The sequence below is a fragment of the Octodon degus genome, unplaced genomic scaffold (genome assembly GCF_000260255.1).
Source record: "Octodon degus isolate 3935 unplaced genomic scaffold, OctDeg1.0 scaffold00024, whole genome shotgun sequence".
In the NCBI taxonomy this organism is placed as follows: Eukaryota; Metazoa; Chordata; class Mammalia; order Rodentia; family Octodontidae; genus Octodon; species Octodon degus.
Window position 1 is genome coordinate 9,398,997 of NW_004524600.1, and position 16,908 is coordinate 9,415,904.

A 16,908-nucleotide genomic window follows, 5' to 3' on the forward strand; every position below is an offset into this window, starting at 1 on the left:
AAAACTTCCACCAATTATTTCCTAATCTAATGTCATCTCTGTTGAACTTTTAGCAAGTAACCCTTGACTAGAAAATCAACTGGATATGTAGAAGAAAAGTTCAGAAGTCCAAGACACTGATAAAATTTATTTAACATGACAGTATATAGCATTAGCCATTAATGTTTGAAAGATACCACACAGAACTAGCTCCAAATTCAGTGTCCACTTTAATCTTGCTTAATAGGACTTCCCAGCACAAAATGATACATTTATGTTTTATTTTGTTTTGTCAGATTAGCGGTTGCTTTTTTAATCCTCTAGAAAAGTAGGTGTGGAGTGAAATATTAGTGGGACTTAATGTTAGACAGCATAATCACATTCTCAAAGCCTACGTGTGTTAGGGTTATTGCTGAAAAAGTAATACACTAGGTTTCACAAGTCATCTCACACTAAGTCTCAGGGTGTGTATGTTACAGTTCTGTCCTGTATCTAAGAGAATAGTAAAAAAAAAAAAAAAAGCTATATTTATTCAGTGCTTTAACATTTATGCTTATACGTCGAAAACTTAGCAAAGATGGTTAAATTACAATGGGTAAAAATATCAGTTGAAGTCAAATCATGTAGTTTAGGCTTTTTAAAGGTTTATTAGCAATCCTAAAGCCATGGCTCCAGGGAGAGGGAGATAGCTCAGTGGCATAAGCACCTGCGCGGTGAGCACAAGGCCCTGGGTTCAATCCCTGGTGCACCCACTCCCAAAAAAGTCATGGATCCAGGTAGTAGGGTTATAGCCTTTAGCACTAGAAAGTAAGATTGAGATCTAGAGCTGTAAGCATGACACTTGATATGTAATCAGGAAAAAATTAAATGTAGAGTGATTTGTCTCAGAGAATTTACATTACATAGTTGCATAAAGAGTTAATGTAAAAAAAAAAAAAAAAGAAAAAGAACCAAAGGCAAGAGAAGAAGCCTCTTCTCCTCCCTTATATTATAAGCAGGTTCCCCCACCCACAGAGCAGGTGCAGCATTCACACAAACTACCTGCCCTCCTCTTGCGCAGGATGAGGAGGTTTACAGAGTGAGGACCCCGGCCCCCTGCCGAGTCACTCAGTTGAACTTGTAAACTTCTCAAGCTGGCCTAGTGTGTCAGCCATTATACCTGACAATAGAAATATATATATGATGTTTTTTAATGTATTTGCTACAGGGTCTCACTACACAGCTCAGCCTCTTAGTGATCCTCTTGTTTTCAGCCTCAGACTCTTAGTGATCCTTTTGTTTTCAGCCTCCCCAGCGCTGGGATTACAGGCTTGCCCCACCACAACTTGTCTTGGTGTCCGGTTCAGGTTGCCCTGAGGTGGGCTTGGTGTAACATGTGGTGCCTGGGATCAAACTGGTCCCTGCGCTTGCTGGGCAGATGCTTAGTCTGCTAGCTGTCTCACTGGCCCTTGGAATTATAATCTGAAAGACAAATCATCTAGATCAAACCAAGTATCTGGGTTGCTAGCAAAGTGGCACCACCACTGATCTGAATCCACCTCCCCCAGCACCACCACCAACCCCCAACCCCAGCCCACAGCTAGCATCGTGTACCTGGCCAGTACTACACTGGCCAAACTCCTGGAATTGGCTTTCCACAAACCTCCACACCTATCTGAAAGGTGAAACCCCACCTGGAACTCACAGTTCTCAGGGGCCCAGGGAAGCCAGGAACAGCAGTGGGGGTAAAGGAGTGACAGCAACACAGAAATGGGTTGTCCCTCTCCATCCTCCTCCTCCCAAGCTCTGAGGAGCAAGGCACCCTGGAGGAAGGCTATCCATCAGCCCCCACCCAGCGTGAACAAGAGATCCCCCCGATGCACCGTGTGCCAGATACAGAGAGAGGCTGAACACTGCACACTGGGGGTAGAATCAAGCCACATCTAAAAACCACATCTCTGAAGGCTCAGGGGAGGGAGAAAGACTGGCCAAGGAAAGTGTAAGTCCGGGCACTTTGCTGCTGTTTCCTCAAAAACCAGCAATTCAGAGTCAGCAGAAATTCTGATCTGTCCAGTGTCCTGGGGCAGGGTGAGGGTCTACTGAACTTGGGGTTGATGCCAAGTCCTGTGGGTAGGACCTGAGCACAGAGGAATAGAGGAGCTGCCCTGGGGCAGAGAGCTCCTGGAGGAAGACTATGGAGATGAAATTCTGTTTGATCTAGGTATTGCCTTTCTGGGTTTCTTCAAAGAAATTGAAGACATCATTATATGGTAGTGATAGAAGCATAGCCAAGTTTATAGCCACCCAATTCACGTTATCAAAATCTTGGAAGATGCTTGTATGTCCATTAACAGATAAATCGATAAAGAAAATGTGGGGAATTTCTACACAATGGAGTACAACTCTGCCATAAAGTAGAGTAAATTCAAGTCATTCATGATTTCTGCTTTGTGTCTGCTCTTGTTGATCTCTATGTCTATTTCAATTCTCTTCCGTTGATGTCTGGGGCATTTCTATCCCCATGATTCCCTTTTCATGACTCTCCTTTCACTTCTTCTCTTGTTTTTTTATTATTCTATTTTACAGATATAATTTTCTTCTTGTTCTTTTTATGCATGTTTTCTTTCCATGAACTTAAGGATGGCAGAAATTTCTGTGTGCTTTTATCAGTGATTGAAGTACTTGACCTATTATAGGTGGTAAATAAAGGCTTTTTAAAGACAAGAATGGCTGTCATCACAGCTTCCAAATTTTATCAGCACAAGTTAGGTGGCTGTTATTGTTTAAACTACCACTGTATTTGTCATTTTTTTGTGCTATATTATAGAATGATTCTACCATGAGTTCTATTTCTATAATCAAAGGAAGGTACTCACTATTATTAATGCTGCCTTTATTCCAGATTTTTTTTTTTTTTTTGAAATCTGTTTACTTTCTGCTTGTTGAAATCCTGTCCAATATTTAGGAGCCATATCAACTCTCTATTTTTTTTAAAAAATCTTTTTTTTTATTTCTCTGATTTGATGTAGTACCTTCTGCTGAATATCCATACATATTTCTAATTTGTGCTACTCTTACTGCGTTCATATGAATGAATAATAAAAGCTGCTTCTTTAACTTGTACAGATTTAAAAGTGATAATTTTCAATCTTGGCAAAGAGGAGGAAAGACAAGATCTTAAACCTTGTTGATAGAAATTTTCAGGGGTTAATTTAGCAACATGTGTTGAAGCCTTTAAAATGCAAATAGTTTTTGGCATAGAAATTTTCACCTTCACACATTTTTCTTAAAGAAAACATCAGAGATATGTGTAATATTCATCATTATAGCATTTTAAAATAGGAAAGTGCAAAAATTAGAATGTATAGTAATACAATTTTTTCAGCAAATTGTGACACATCTGTATAATAGAAAACAATAAAATCTAAATCATTTTGTAAAAGAGCATGTATTTATATGGGAAAATATTTATAACATGAAAAATGGCACACAACATGTACTCAACTATAGTATCATTAGTGAGGAAGAAAATAAGCATGCTTAGAAAATAGTAGGAAGACACACATCAAAATATTTACAGTGATTTTGTGGCATTATGGCTTTTAATATGTTATATTTCTCTGAATTTTCCAAATTTTCATATGCAAGTATTTCATTTATAATTTTTATGGAGTCCTGACAATTATTTATAACATATCAACTAGTTGTATGATATGCTACCAGGCTCATTCCTCTTTCTCCACTGCCCTTATCTTTTAGCACCTGAGTTTCCATTCTTCTGCTGCTGTGGGTGCTGCAGGTTCACCACCTTCAGTCTCGAACTTCTTTCTGCAGCTCTAGTAACTGCCCATCACTAAGCAGAGCTGTTGCTGAGAGAAGCCTCCTCCAAGCCCACACACCATCTCCATGGATACATCTGTCAGTCCAGTGAGTTTGGTCATGGAGTTCTAAAGGCCTCATACCTTCTCCTCAATTCAAAAGAACACCTTGGGACATCTAGCTTTAGTTTCTTATGCAGTGAAATGGGATTTTATTTTTCTTCACTGTCCACTATCTCCCTTCTTTCAAGCTTCCTCTTTCCATTCCCCTGTGTCTATGAATCCTAAGAGCCCAGCTCCGCTAGCTTCTTTTGTGAAAGCCTCCCTCCACTTGAGAGTCTGTTTTCTAAGGAAATTGGCCTGGAACAGCCACCATTTGCTGGGCACTTTACACTCATGACTATTGATGAGTTTTGCAACGGGATTTAAAGGCAGTTGCTGATACCTCTATTTTGTAAGAGGAAAACTGGTTCAAAAGTTTATGTATTTTGTGCAAAACCACACTATTAGTATCAGAGCAAGTTCTAAAAGCAGGTGTGCTTGGGTACAAAGACTACATTGCTGTTGTTTTCCATTAAGTCAAATAGCCCCCTTTAGTCAGTTCTGGGCTTTATTATTTTTGTGATTTTCCAGTTCTCTCTGAAAGATGGTAAATTTTTCTATGGCAGGGATTCCTGTCTTTTTTTTTTTTTTTTTTTCCTTCTTCTCATCATTGAATCCACTGCTGGGTGCTCAATGGTACTTTACACATAGTAAATGCTCCTTATGAGTGGAAGAGACCTAAACTAGTCAAGGCTTAAAATGTAGTTCTGTTCCACAAGAAATAGATTCCCTGGGAGGAAAAGAAAATTACAGTAAGAAATAGTGATTGTAATTTGTTTTATGTTTCATGAGATAATTTCCTGAAAAAAAAGAATGATGCTAATTTTCTTTTCCTCTCTCCCAAACATTAGATAACAAAATGTATTTTTCCAGAACTTTGCTTTATTTAATTGCTAAAGGGAGCAAATCGGTGACATGCAGTGAACTTACCGTGAATTTTGAATTTTTCAACTTTCTATTCTTGATTCCAAGTTTTATGAAATCCAAGTTAGTGGAGATATAATCTACTAAATGTAGAAAAATGTAACAAGGTAGTTCATTCTAACCTAAGAACTGAGAGTATTCAAATAAAACTTAATTCTTGTGGCTGGAGAAAAATTATGTGAAATAAGGCCCATCACCTGAGGAATGGATAAAAAAGATGTAATGTGTTTATACAATAAAGTATTATTGAGCTATTTATAAAAAGGAGGCTTTTATTGGTAAATGGATGGAAGTAGAGACCATACTCCTGAGTAAAATAAATCAGACACTCACATGCAGATATCATATTGTCTCCTTAGTGTAAGAACCAAAAAGAGTCAATAAAATCTGAAGGCTACAATAGATACTGTGAACAAAGGATGGAGCTGTGCAAAAGAAAGGAATTACTGAGATGAGAGGACAGGAAGGGGAGTGAGGGAGAGAGAGATATCTATGTATGTAAGCAGGATCATTTGAATAATTGTACTGTGGACTTCTGCGGGTCTATGGAAAGCAGCAGTTAATACTTAATTTTTTGTCTTATTTAATTTTTTCTCTTTTAATTTCTTATAATTTTTTCCTTTCTTTTTCCAATTTTTCAACAGATATATCTGGTAATCTGAACAACTAATTTGAAGACAACATTACGCAATACTACAAATACTGTCAAATTCATATTATTTTGTTTAGTGAAATTCTGTATCATTTCTAATTTTTTATCTTTTATTGCTAATTTGCATTCCTTTTAGAAAATAAAATAAAATCATGATACTAGGACTGCCGTACCCTTTCTGCCATATGCATCAGCCTCCATTTATGACCCCAAAGCCCTCACCAGCCATAGAATGTATTAGCATCTTGATCTTGGACCTCAGAGCTTTCTCAACTGTGAGAAATAAATTTGTGCTGTTTTTAATTTACTCAATACAAAGTATTTTATCCTTTTTTTGTTGTTGTTTTTCGGGGTTTTTTTTTTTTGTTGTTGTTGTTTTTGTTTTTTGTCTTTAATGTACTTGGTATAGGATCGCATACTCTGCACCTTGGATTCATAGTGATCCTCCTGTTTTCAGCCTCCCCAGCTTTGTGATTACAGGTCTGAGCCACCAAACCAGGTCTCAGTAGCTAGCTCAATGTGCCCCATGAGCAGGGCCAGGGCAACATGTGGTGCTAGGAATTGAACCCCAGTCCCTGAACTTGCCTGAGCAGGTGCTTAGTCCACTGAGTTATCTTGCCGGCCCTAATAAAAGGTATTTTGTTATGGCCATCTAAGGCATACACACAGCAGAGAGAGGTTCCCTACTGATTTAAGTTTTATTGTGCTTGCACTGCCACAGTTAAGGAGAAAGAATATAGAGTAGGATTGAAAAATACAGTGAATATATAAATTTAAATACATTTATTAACAGTGAAAGAATATTGCCATTAATCCTCAAGATACACCCCCTCACTTCAAATTCACTTAGCACATCATTCTTGTCACTTTCTGAAGCAGTTCTCCCTTTATAAAAAATGAATTTAGTACAGGGTCTGAATACACAGATCAGACTCTTAGTCAACCTCCTGTTTTCAGCCTCCCCAGTGCTGGGATTACAGGCATGTACCACCATGCCCAGTCTCAATTGTGCCCCAGGGGTGGGGCCAGCATGGTATATGGGCATCAAATCCAGGTCCCTGTGTCTGCCTAAGCAGGTGCTTTAATCTGCTGAGTTATCTGGCCAGCCCTGAAGCAGTTCTCAAAGTCTTCTTTCCTAAGTATCTCTTGTAGCACTTTCATGGCTGCCTCAAGTTCTGGAACTAACTGTACACGTTTACTTTTCAGGGTCATTTGACTTTGAGGGAGAGCTGGGAGTCCCATGGTAGCAGATCTAGTGAATAAGGTAGGTGAGGACACACTGTTTTTTGTTTTGTTTTGTTTTGTTTTGTTTTGTTTTGTTTTAATGTGCCTGCATTTCTGTGGGATGACATGTGGCATCCATATTTTATTGATCACATCTCATAAAGCTATTCATGAGAGAGGACTTCCTTCACTGTTTCAGAGAATGAGAAGAATGTTAGAATACATATGTTTGAGGAGAAGGGGAGTATTTTGAGGAGAATGAATGGAAACTTGCTTTTTGCTGTAATATATATTTTAGAATTTAAACAATGATCACCTCTTATATTTCTAACACCAAATTAAGGACAGTTAGTTGAGTATTGTTAATGCTATCTGGCCTCAGACAATTGCAAAGTGAATCTATATAGTACATGATTAGTCACTTGCCCAAACTATATTTATAAACGTGATGAACACAGTAGCCTGAATATTCTAGTGAATGAAATATACAGTGATGGAGATAAAACAACTTTAGGTGCTGCCAATTCAATGAGTTGGTCAAACACTATGAGTGTTTAAACCCCCATTAGGAACTTAACACTTCAGATCCTATTAAAATATATGTTTCTCTGAATGCCTATTACTCACCAATTCCTTCATGTAAAGGTGCCTTTAATTGGGAAGCAGCATAAAAGTAGAGGCCTGGAGGCAAGAAATACAGTTTCAAAATTGGAATAGAACTGACCATAATTATCATTATATATAGTTATGATCAATGTTGAAACTTAAGCCTGAGGCCTAAAATCGTTCTAGCCTTCAATTAACTTACTTTGGCCTGTCCCATCATACTATTTCATTTTATATTTAGCTTTGTTCTAGACATTCGCTAAATATTTTCCTGTAAAATGTAAGCAACTACCTCTAGGACTAGAAAATCAATTGCTCCGATCGTAGTTTTCCTACTAGACTCTAGGTTTTCCTTAGACTGGAAATACTATATCCTTATAAGAATCTCCACATCTTTCTCTCCCTTTCCACTCTGCTAAAATCAATAATGAAGAGGTTTTCTTTAAACTCATGAAGATAGAAAGTAGAATAGAGATTACTAGGAGACGAGGAGGATGAGATGGAAGAAGGAGATGGAGAGAAGACAGTTAAAGGGCACAGAAATATATTTGGACAAAAGGAATAACTTCCACCACCCTGTAGCATGGTAAGGCAACTATGATGGACCATAATTAATGAAATATTTCAAAGTAGCTGGTAGAGAAGATTTAGATGTTTCCAATACAAACACACATTAAATCTTTAAGGACATTAATATACTAATAACCTTGATCTAATCAATATACATTGTATATTCATACTGAAATATCACACTGTAACCCAGGGCTATGTGAAATTATTGTGTAAATCAAAATTATTTTAAACCTTAAACAATTAGTAAGCTCATAATAAAAGGAAATGAGCTTCCTGAGCACACAAGCATCTATATGACAGTTGTTAGTGTTGTTTGCTTGCAAATTCAGTTAACCTTCAAATGCCCTTTACTGAATTGCCCTCATTCTATCTCCAAACCTACCTTGATGGAGGCTTGCCTTTAATTCTAGGATGAGGTTAATTTTTTTAAAAAAGCTTGACATTTCAAAATTTCTAGTTTATTACATTGGTTAAATATGCCAAATTAGCAAAACATACCACTGAATAACCATTTTCTTCTAATTTTTTTTCTAAAATCGCAAATGCCATCAGTAAAATCAAACATTGGAAGATATTTTTGAAACAATTGATTCTTTTTCTTCCTTATCTGAGGTTGTCCACTGAAAGAATGAGATTTTTAATTTGAGGGGAAGAGAGGACATCGAGAATGAGGTGATCAAACAATGCCACTGCAGAGGACTTTGGGTAGGGCTTGGTTTAGACGTAGCTTGCCCCTTTCAAAATGAAGGTGGGGCCAGAGAGATAGCTCAATAGAATAAGTGCTTGCCTGCACAAGCAAGGGCCTGAGTTCAATCCCTGGTTCCGCAAAAAAAAAAAAAATAAATAAATAAAATAAATAAATAAATAAATAAATAGAATGTGGAATGCTGGGCCCAGAAGTAACAGAGTTGTGTTTCACTGTGTGACCTTTAGGAAATGCTTGGGTCATGAGGACTTCTGAAGAGATTTCTGTTGTTTTTGAGGGATGAGATTACTTTGTGAGAGAGCTAGTCACTGCTCTCATGGAACTGATCTATTGTGAGTTGCTGTAAAGGGAGTCCACTCCCTGTGTTGTCTGCATCCTACGTATGCTTGATTGTCCTGCCTTTCTGCCACCTTACAATGCAGCACAGGGCTCTCATCAGACCCAGCCACTGGATCTGGTACTTTGAGAGCTAAGTTAAACTTATTTTCTTTGTAAATTACCCTACTTGAGATATTTTGTTATAGCAACTGAAAGCAGAGTAAGACCAGTAGCATAAGAAGTCAGAAATGGCACAGAGAAAAAGACATGGAGTAACACTAGAGTATGGCTTTTGATTAAAATAAGAGATAGGGAAATAGAAAATAAGAGAAACATACATTCATATCCTGAGGCGGAACCAGGAGAAAACTTTTTGTGTTCTACTTCATTTTTGTTTTCTGGTTATTCTGACCAAAGACAAATTTTCTTCTGCCAGCAGACAAGTTAAACTAACACTAGTTCATTTGAACTAAATTTTAACTAGTGTACTTTATGGGTGAATTGATATTTGTCAGCTAGCTTGGCATTTATGATGACTGCATTTTAGAAAAGATGCTGTATCTGAGCAGTAAACACATAGAAAGCCTCTTACATCAAGTTGATTTTTTAACCAGAAACACAGTGACAGAAACAATTTTAACAAGAGAAAATACCTACTGGAGAGGTCAGCTACCTGTCTGGTCATTTTATTATTTTCTTTTCTTTTTTTTTTTGCAGGGTTGAGGCTTGAACTCAGGTCTTCAGGCATACGAGGCAAGCACTGTACCACTGAACTACATCCCCACCCTTCATCAGAGAATTTCAAATAACCATTCAGTCAAGCAAGCAGAAAAGAATGATGAACTCATACAAAGATCGGTCAAGCATCCCCCTGTGGTAGGGTGGGCCAGCTAAAAAGCTAAGTGTAGGTTAATAAAATAGTGTATAAAAACTTTACCCATGGAAACATCTTCTCAATTTATACTTACAAGTACTTGATGGGGGTTCTATGATAGAGGCTTATGGGATAAAAAGCACAAAATGTAAATGTAGAAAAACTAAAAATGAAAAAACTCAAAGCAAGTATGTAGCTAGAATCTTTGACCCATCTATGTTGTGCTCCTTATGCTTTTGGCTCCTTCAGCATTCCTCCCTGCCAATTCTCAGCACTATTCCACCCAAACAAAGCCCCATTCTCCTTCTGTTTTCTTTTGAGACCCTCACCTGCCCCAGCCATGTGCCATTTCCCCCTCCTGGTTCTCCAGGCAGCATTGATTTGTGGGGATGGTAGTGTTTCTGCTCAAGGAATTAGCACTGTTAGAGTACACCACTCAGACGCAGGGCATTTCCCCTTTCTGCCAGAAGCCAAGCACCTACCAAGCTTATGTTTTCAGGAATAGTTTACAGTTAGTGCTTAGGGGGTTAGAACCTGAACCGTGGCATTCTAGAGCATATGGAAATGGAAACATCCAAAGGAAACTTTCCACTTCAGCTTTTGGCAAGGGGAGCAAGCCTGAGAGAAGAGAGGGAATTAGATCATGAAACCTTATTTGGCAAAAAAGGGAAATTAAAAAAAAATAGCTTGAAGAAAAGCATAAAAGACAAAGTTCTGGCATCATGCTCTTACCTGCTCTCCTTTAGCTCGTGCCTGAGCTAATTTTTATTATTCTCAACACGTCTGTGTTCTTCAGCACCATATTAAATGAAGCGCATGCTAAAGGCCATTTTGTTATTTATTTTTCTAACAAGATTTTCTCCAGTTTCAGAGTTCTTTCTGATATTCTTGAAGGCTTTGTGCTTTCTTTGATTTTTAAGAAATTGACTAGATTCCCGAAGGCAGTTGTTGAGTACAGTTTTGAGTTGTGCTTCACCTTTGGATTATTCAGGAAAGGGAATATTTTGTTTCCATTTTGGTGCTTTTTGAAGTATATATAACACATACCTTAAAAATACAGAAATTAATGCTGTAACATATTGGCTAGGTGAATTTGGCAACAAGAAAGAAAACATAAAACTCTGGCATCCTATACAGTAGTAACTTATTTCCAAATGTAATTATTTTTTAAAGAAAGTAAGAAATTATGTTCCAGCTATAGGACTAAAATCAGAGATTTAGAGTGTGCTAACATTTTAACTAATATAAAAACTTAAGAATTTGGATAAGCTTTTCTGTTTTCTTTTTATAGAAGAAAATAATGTATATATTTTGAAAAATGTCCATTGGAAACATATTTCATATAACACAAGATAAAGCACTATTCCTGTAAAAACACAGATTTTTTTTAATAAGGAAAATTATCTTTAAATTTTATAAATGATCTTGAAATTTAAAAACTTGGGATATACTAGATAGAAGGAAAAGAGAGCTACATGTTGGGAAGAAATTCTGTAATCTGAAATGCAAAGTAAGGGAAAATATTTTGACAACCTCATGTTAAATTGTATTTTCATAAAATATTTACCTTTCTAGTGTAATTCAAGTGTTTGTTTTTAATCGAATGAAAGTGAACGTTTCAGCCTGAAAAACTGCTTTCTGGTTTTAGCTCCTCCTTGCTGTTATTGGGCAAAGTACCATTTAACTTTATTTTAAAAACTCCCATAGATAATTTATTATGATGACAGCACCCCTCTAAACAAGTAACTTCCAGGCTGGCCAGATAGCTCGGCAGACTAAAGCGCCTGCTTAGGCTGAGAGCAGCGGCCACCTTTTGTGATACCCGGAGTGCTGTGCCAGCCCCGCCCCCCGAGGTGTGCTGAGATGTCAGGTGGGGCGCGATGGCACAGGCCTGTAATCCCAGCACTTGGGAGGCGGAAAAATAGGAAGGAGCACTAGGACTCCAATCTCCGTAGTGAGACTCTGTAGTCCCTGTAGACCTTGTAAAAATGCATAGGAAAAAAAGAAGTAATTTCCCATAGAAATCTGTTCCTATGACAAATGTATAAAATTGTGAGAGGGGATGCCAGCTATTCACCAAAATATCTCGTGTCTTCATAAATATATGTTATGTTTCTCAACCTCTTCTAGTTAAGTGCAGGCATGTCACTGAGTTCTAGCCAGTGGAGTGCAAGCAAAAGACACACACAGTGTTTCCAGGCAAGTCTCATCAAATCCACCCTAGTGTCCTCTCCCATGCCCTGTTCTTCTTTCAGCTAATTGGCAGAGTGACAACTATGTGAATGTTGAGATCTACATATTCGAGATGCCTAAGAATTTAGCAGAGAAATAAATGTTCCTATAATACATGAGGCATAGATATTTAGAGCTCATTTTCTATATAAGCTTAACCTGCAAATATTAACAAAACATACCTCAAATGACCAGCAAAATGCAACTGAGATCCAATTTCATACAACACATAATTTCACAAAATACATTCTCTTTGTAGTATATTATCTTTGATATTACTTAATTTTTGTATATATGTTGTCTTATTAAACAAGATATCTTTAACATCTCTGATAATTTATAAGATTTTCTTATGAAAACAAATCAGTGGCAAAGATAAAATTGTCTCCATTATATTAACATTCTGGAGAATCATGTAGGTTAATAATTATCAAAAAGAAAGTTACAGGGCTGAGAAGATAGTTCAGCAGATTAAGCGCCTGCTTTAGCAAGCACAGAGACCAGGTTTTGAATCCCAGTCCCACACGCTGCGCCAGCCCAGCCCCTAGGTGCACTGAGCAGGGTATGGGTATGGTGGTACACACCTGTAGTGCACTGAGCAGGGTATCGAGTCTGGGTATGGTGGTACACACCTGTAGTCCCAGCACTGGGGATGCTGGAAATGGGAGAATCACTAGGAGTCTGAACTGTGGAGTGAGACCCTGTACCAAATACATTTTTTTAAAAGTGATTTTTTTACAAGAGAAACATGGTGATCACTATAAGTCTGAGCTACATAGTGAGACCCTGTACCAAATACATATATAGAAAAAAAAGAAAGTTACAGGTACTGTATTAGAATGCTTATGGGGATACAGTTCACATAATAGTCTCATATTATTTTATTGGTTCCATGCGAAATTCTATACATGGAGGTCCCAAGTGTCAGACTTTCTCAAAGCCTTAGCCTATTTCTTAACCCATGGGAACTATTATCATTGAGATCTGCACTAGGGGGCTTTTGTTCAGGGAAGCAAGCTTCTGGAGTTAGTCAAGGGAAAAAGCCATAGTGCCTCCTCTACTTACTGCATCTACTCTTCGTTTGAATGTAAAAATTCAGTAAAGGAATCCATCAACAAAAGACACATGGAACTTGTGAAACAGCACTGCTAGGGTTTTTTTGCTATAATATAAGAATTCAGAATTTTGAATGGAAGGAAACTTAGGAGCCATTTATTTTAACTTTCTGTCAAAAAAGATCAATCTCTGATGTGATGTACTTTTTTGGTTCATATCGCACTTGCTTATTTATCTAAATGGGATTTTCACATGCTAAGACAATAGTTCATTATACTTGTAGTCAATTTTAATAATTAGAAAATCATGTTATATTAGTTGAAATCTAATTTCCTGGGACTTTAAACATTCTAAAACAATCACATTTTATTTTACTGCAGAGTTGACGCTGAGGTGCCTCAATACCTTTCTAATCACTTTGGTTCTGTCATTCTCAATTTGAAGACCAATCTTTTGATGAGAGAAAAAAGAAGTAAAATTAGCATGGAGTGGATTTAGTCTATGTCCTTGACTATCTTCTGAAAGCACCAGAGAGATATGCTTTCCTTTCTTATTCTCCTTATTTGTACATAACTTTTAAAAACATGGTCTATTTCAACTCCTCTTGAAGAGGAAAAGGAGCCCCCAACACTTACCCAAGGCGTACCAGGGTCATTAGTTTGCTCTTTTCAAGAAATTGGTAATTTCCCTTTCATCTTCTTCCAGTGATAGGGTCAACTCCGCAATTACAGCAATAAGAAATGTATAACTTGCTTGTTTGTCACATCAATCTTTTATTAGTCTATGTTTTCTATACCCAATATTACATGTTCTACAGGAACTGATATCTGTATAAATCATATGTTGTTGATTTTTATTCCCTGTATTTCCCAAACCTACTTCCCCTGATTCTCTTGCCGATTTCCAAAAGCCTACCTCCCTTCCCCCTCTATCTCTTCCTTATCTTCCTGCTTTACTTTTGTGCTGGGTGTCTCCTCTAAAAGGACTATGATGTTTAATTTTCTATGCTTCACTTCTTCCACTTCACATTATAGTCTAAAGATCCATCCATTTTCCTGCAAATGCCATGATTTCATCCTTCTCTGTGGCTGGATAACATTGCATTATGTTTATATACCATGTTGTCTTTAGTGATTCATTTGCTGATGAGCATCTAGTCCATTTCCAGGACTTAGCTAGTGTGAATTTTGTGCTATAAACATGGGTATCATTATAGTATGATGTCTTTAGCTCTTTTGGATATATCCAGCAGAGATATGGCTGGATCATGTGAACTTTTTTTTTAAAAGAAACTTCATACTGATTTTGATAGTGATTATACTGGTTTTCATTTCCAGCAATAATATAGAAGTTTTCCTTTCCCCTCACATTCTCACTAATATGTGTTGTTTTTAGTGAAACTAGACCCGTGTACTTTGCCGTGTAGTAAAAACAAATGAAAGTGGATCAAAGGCCTAGATACAGAAATGAAAATTAGGGGAAACACTTGAATCCTTAGGCATAGGCAAGGATGTTTTTGAGCAGAATTTCAACAGCACAACAAATAATATAAGGAATCAACAAAATGTATTGCATCAAATTTAAAATGTTTGCATAGTGGAAGAAACAGATTGGGGAAGACACAAGCTACAGAGTGGGAAAAAACATTGTCAGCTACTCTTTGGATAGAGGACCAATATCTGGAATATATAAGAATGTAAAAAAGTTTAAACCTCCAAAAACAAATGACTTCATCAAAATGTGGATGAATTTTTTTTTAAAAAAAAAAGGTAAATGAACTCAATGACACTTCTGAGAGGAAGTAAAAATGGTCAAGATGTGTATGAAAAGCATGTTGCTCATCGTCAGCCATTAGGGAAGTGCAAATCAAGACAGCCCTGAGCATCTGTCTTATCCCATGCAGAAAGGCTGCCATCAATTCACACTAATCTTTATCATGATCTGTACTACATTGGTACATCAAATTATTGTCACCTGAGTACTGTAAATGTATGCATTTCCAAAATTTATGGGTCGCTATAATTCAGCCTATGCTGAATGAAGCTTGGGAGATCTGATTCACATTCTGAACATGGTTCTGGGTGAAAACTGAGCAATTCTGGACATTTATATATACATGTCGGGCATAGTGCTTGTTAGGCAGACGTGGGCTCTGTGGCTTGTTGTAATTACGGTTTTCAACTTTTCTTCCATTCTTCCATATGATGAAAGATCATGTACAGTTTATAGCATTTTCTTGCATTGAAGTGACTGGGTCTCAAATTATGTTTATTTTGCAGATCAAGAACTCAACTCATTTTTCACACAATGTAGGACCTGGAACCATTTGTATGAATGTGTATTTAGCCATAGTTGACCTAATTTTCAACTCAATAAATTTCATTAGCTATAAAACTCTTAGTATGGCGCACATGGCTTTGCATTAACTTAATCAAATAGCTAATGTTTTGATACTGATTTCTATATTTTTTCTTAGTTTTGGCTATTATTTTCTACTTAATATCAGGGTAATTATGAAAATATTCATTTGTAGCTGATCTTTTCCAAACTCTGTGATATAAATAAGGCTATGATCGCTGATTTTGTCATAAAGAAAAAAAGAAATCTTTCAACCACTTAAAGTTCTTAGGGGCTGGGGAGATAGCTTAGTGGAATAAATGCTTGCCTGGCAAGTGCAAGGTCCTGAGTTCGATCCCTGATACCCCCAAAATAAGTAAATAAACAAAAAACTAAATACAGATCTTAAACTCATTGCAATCTGAGAAGCTCTCTACAGTTTGAGCTGTTCCAAGCAGGTGGGGACCTGAGGCTGAGAACTGCAATAGGACAGCACAAGGAGCAGCCCAGCAAAGAGGACTCTGGGAAAACAAAAGGTAGACATCACAAGTGGTTGCTGAGGGTATAGGCAGAAGGCCTACACAGAGATAAATTTAGAAACACAACCTGGACCAAGATTGTGGAGAGTCTTGAACAATAACAAAAAAAAAAAACAGAGGAGATTTGACTTTATTCTACACACAATCTCAACCTATGTAAAAGATTTGAAGGCTATAAATTATACAATCAGCTCTTCATCTTCTATGTATCTTTTGGAAAGAATTAGCATATTGCAGCATTGTGTGCACACCCATGTTTACAGCAGCACAACTCATAATAGTGAAAGCTTAGAAGCAGCCTGTATGTTCATCAATAGATGAACGGATAAAGAAAATGTGGTATTGACACATGGTGGAGTACTACTCTGCCATAAAGAAGGACTTGAGTTGTCTGTAGGAAAATGGATATAACTTGAGACCATCGTGGTGAAATAAACCTGACACACAAGCTTAAAGATCGCGTTCTTTTTCTCACATGAGAAAACAGAAATATAAGTAAAGAGCAAAATAGAGAGAGAGGGAGGGAGAGAGAGAGGGAGAGAGAGAGAGAAAGAGAGAGAGAGAATGGGAAATAGGGAGACAGATCTTTTGTAAATGGGAAGGGAATCAAGAGATGGAGGGAGAGGGGGCAACAGGGAAGGGAAGTATTGGAGAAGAAATTGAGATGCGTTGTGAACATGTAGCTACTTCCCACAAAGAATGCAATCATGTTGTACTGAAAATGTGTACTAATGAAAAGTGAATACTGGAACAATAAATGAAGGCTCACTGGGAGAAGATGGGGCAGGGGAAGATCAGTTAGGACTGTCTAGGCCCAGTGAAAGCTTATGAGTGTCTGAATTAAGCTAGTGAAAATATGAGCTGGGAATTGTTTCCTGGGGAAATAACCACAGAATTAGGAGCAGCAAGATTTGGTCTATTTTGTTATAGAACAAAGAGAAAGCAGAAGTAGGACATGGCCTCACGATTTAGAGACTGGCCAGTAGGGA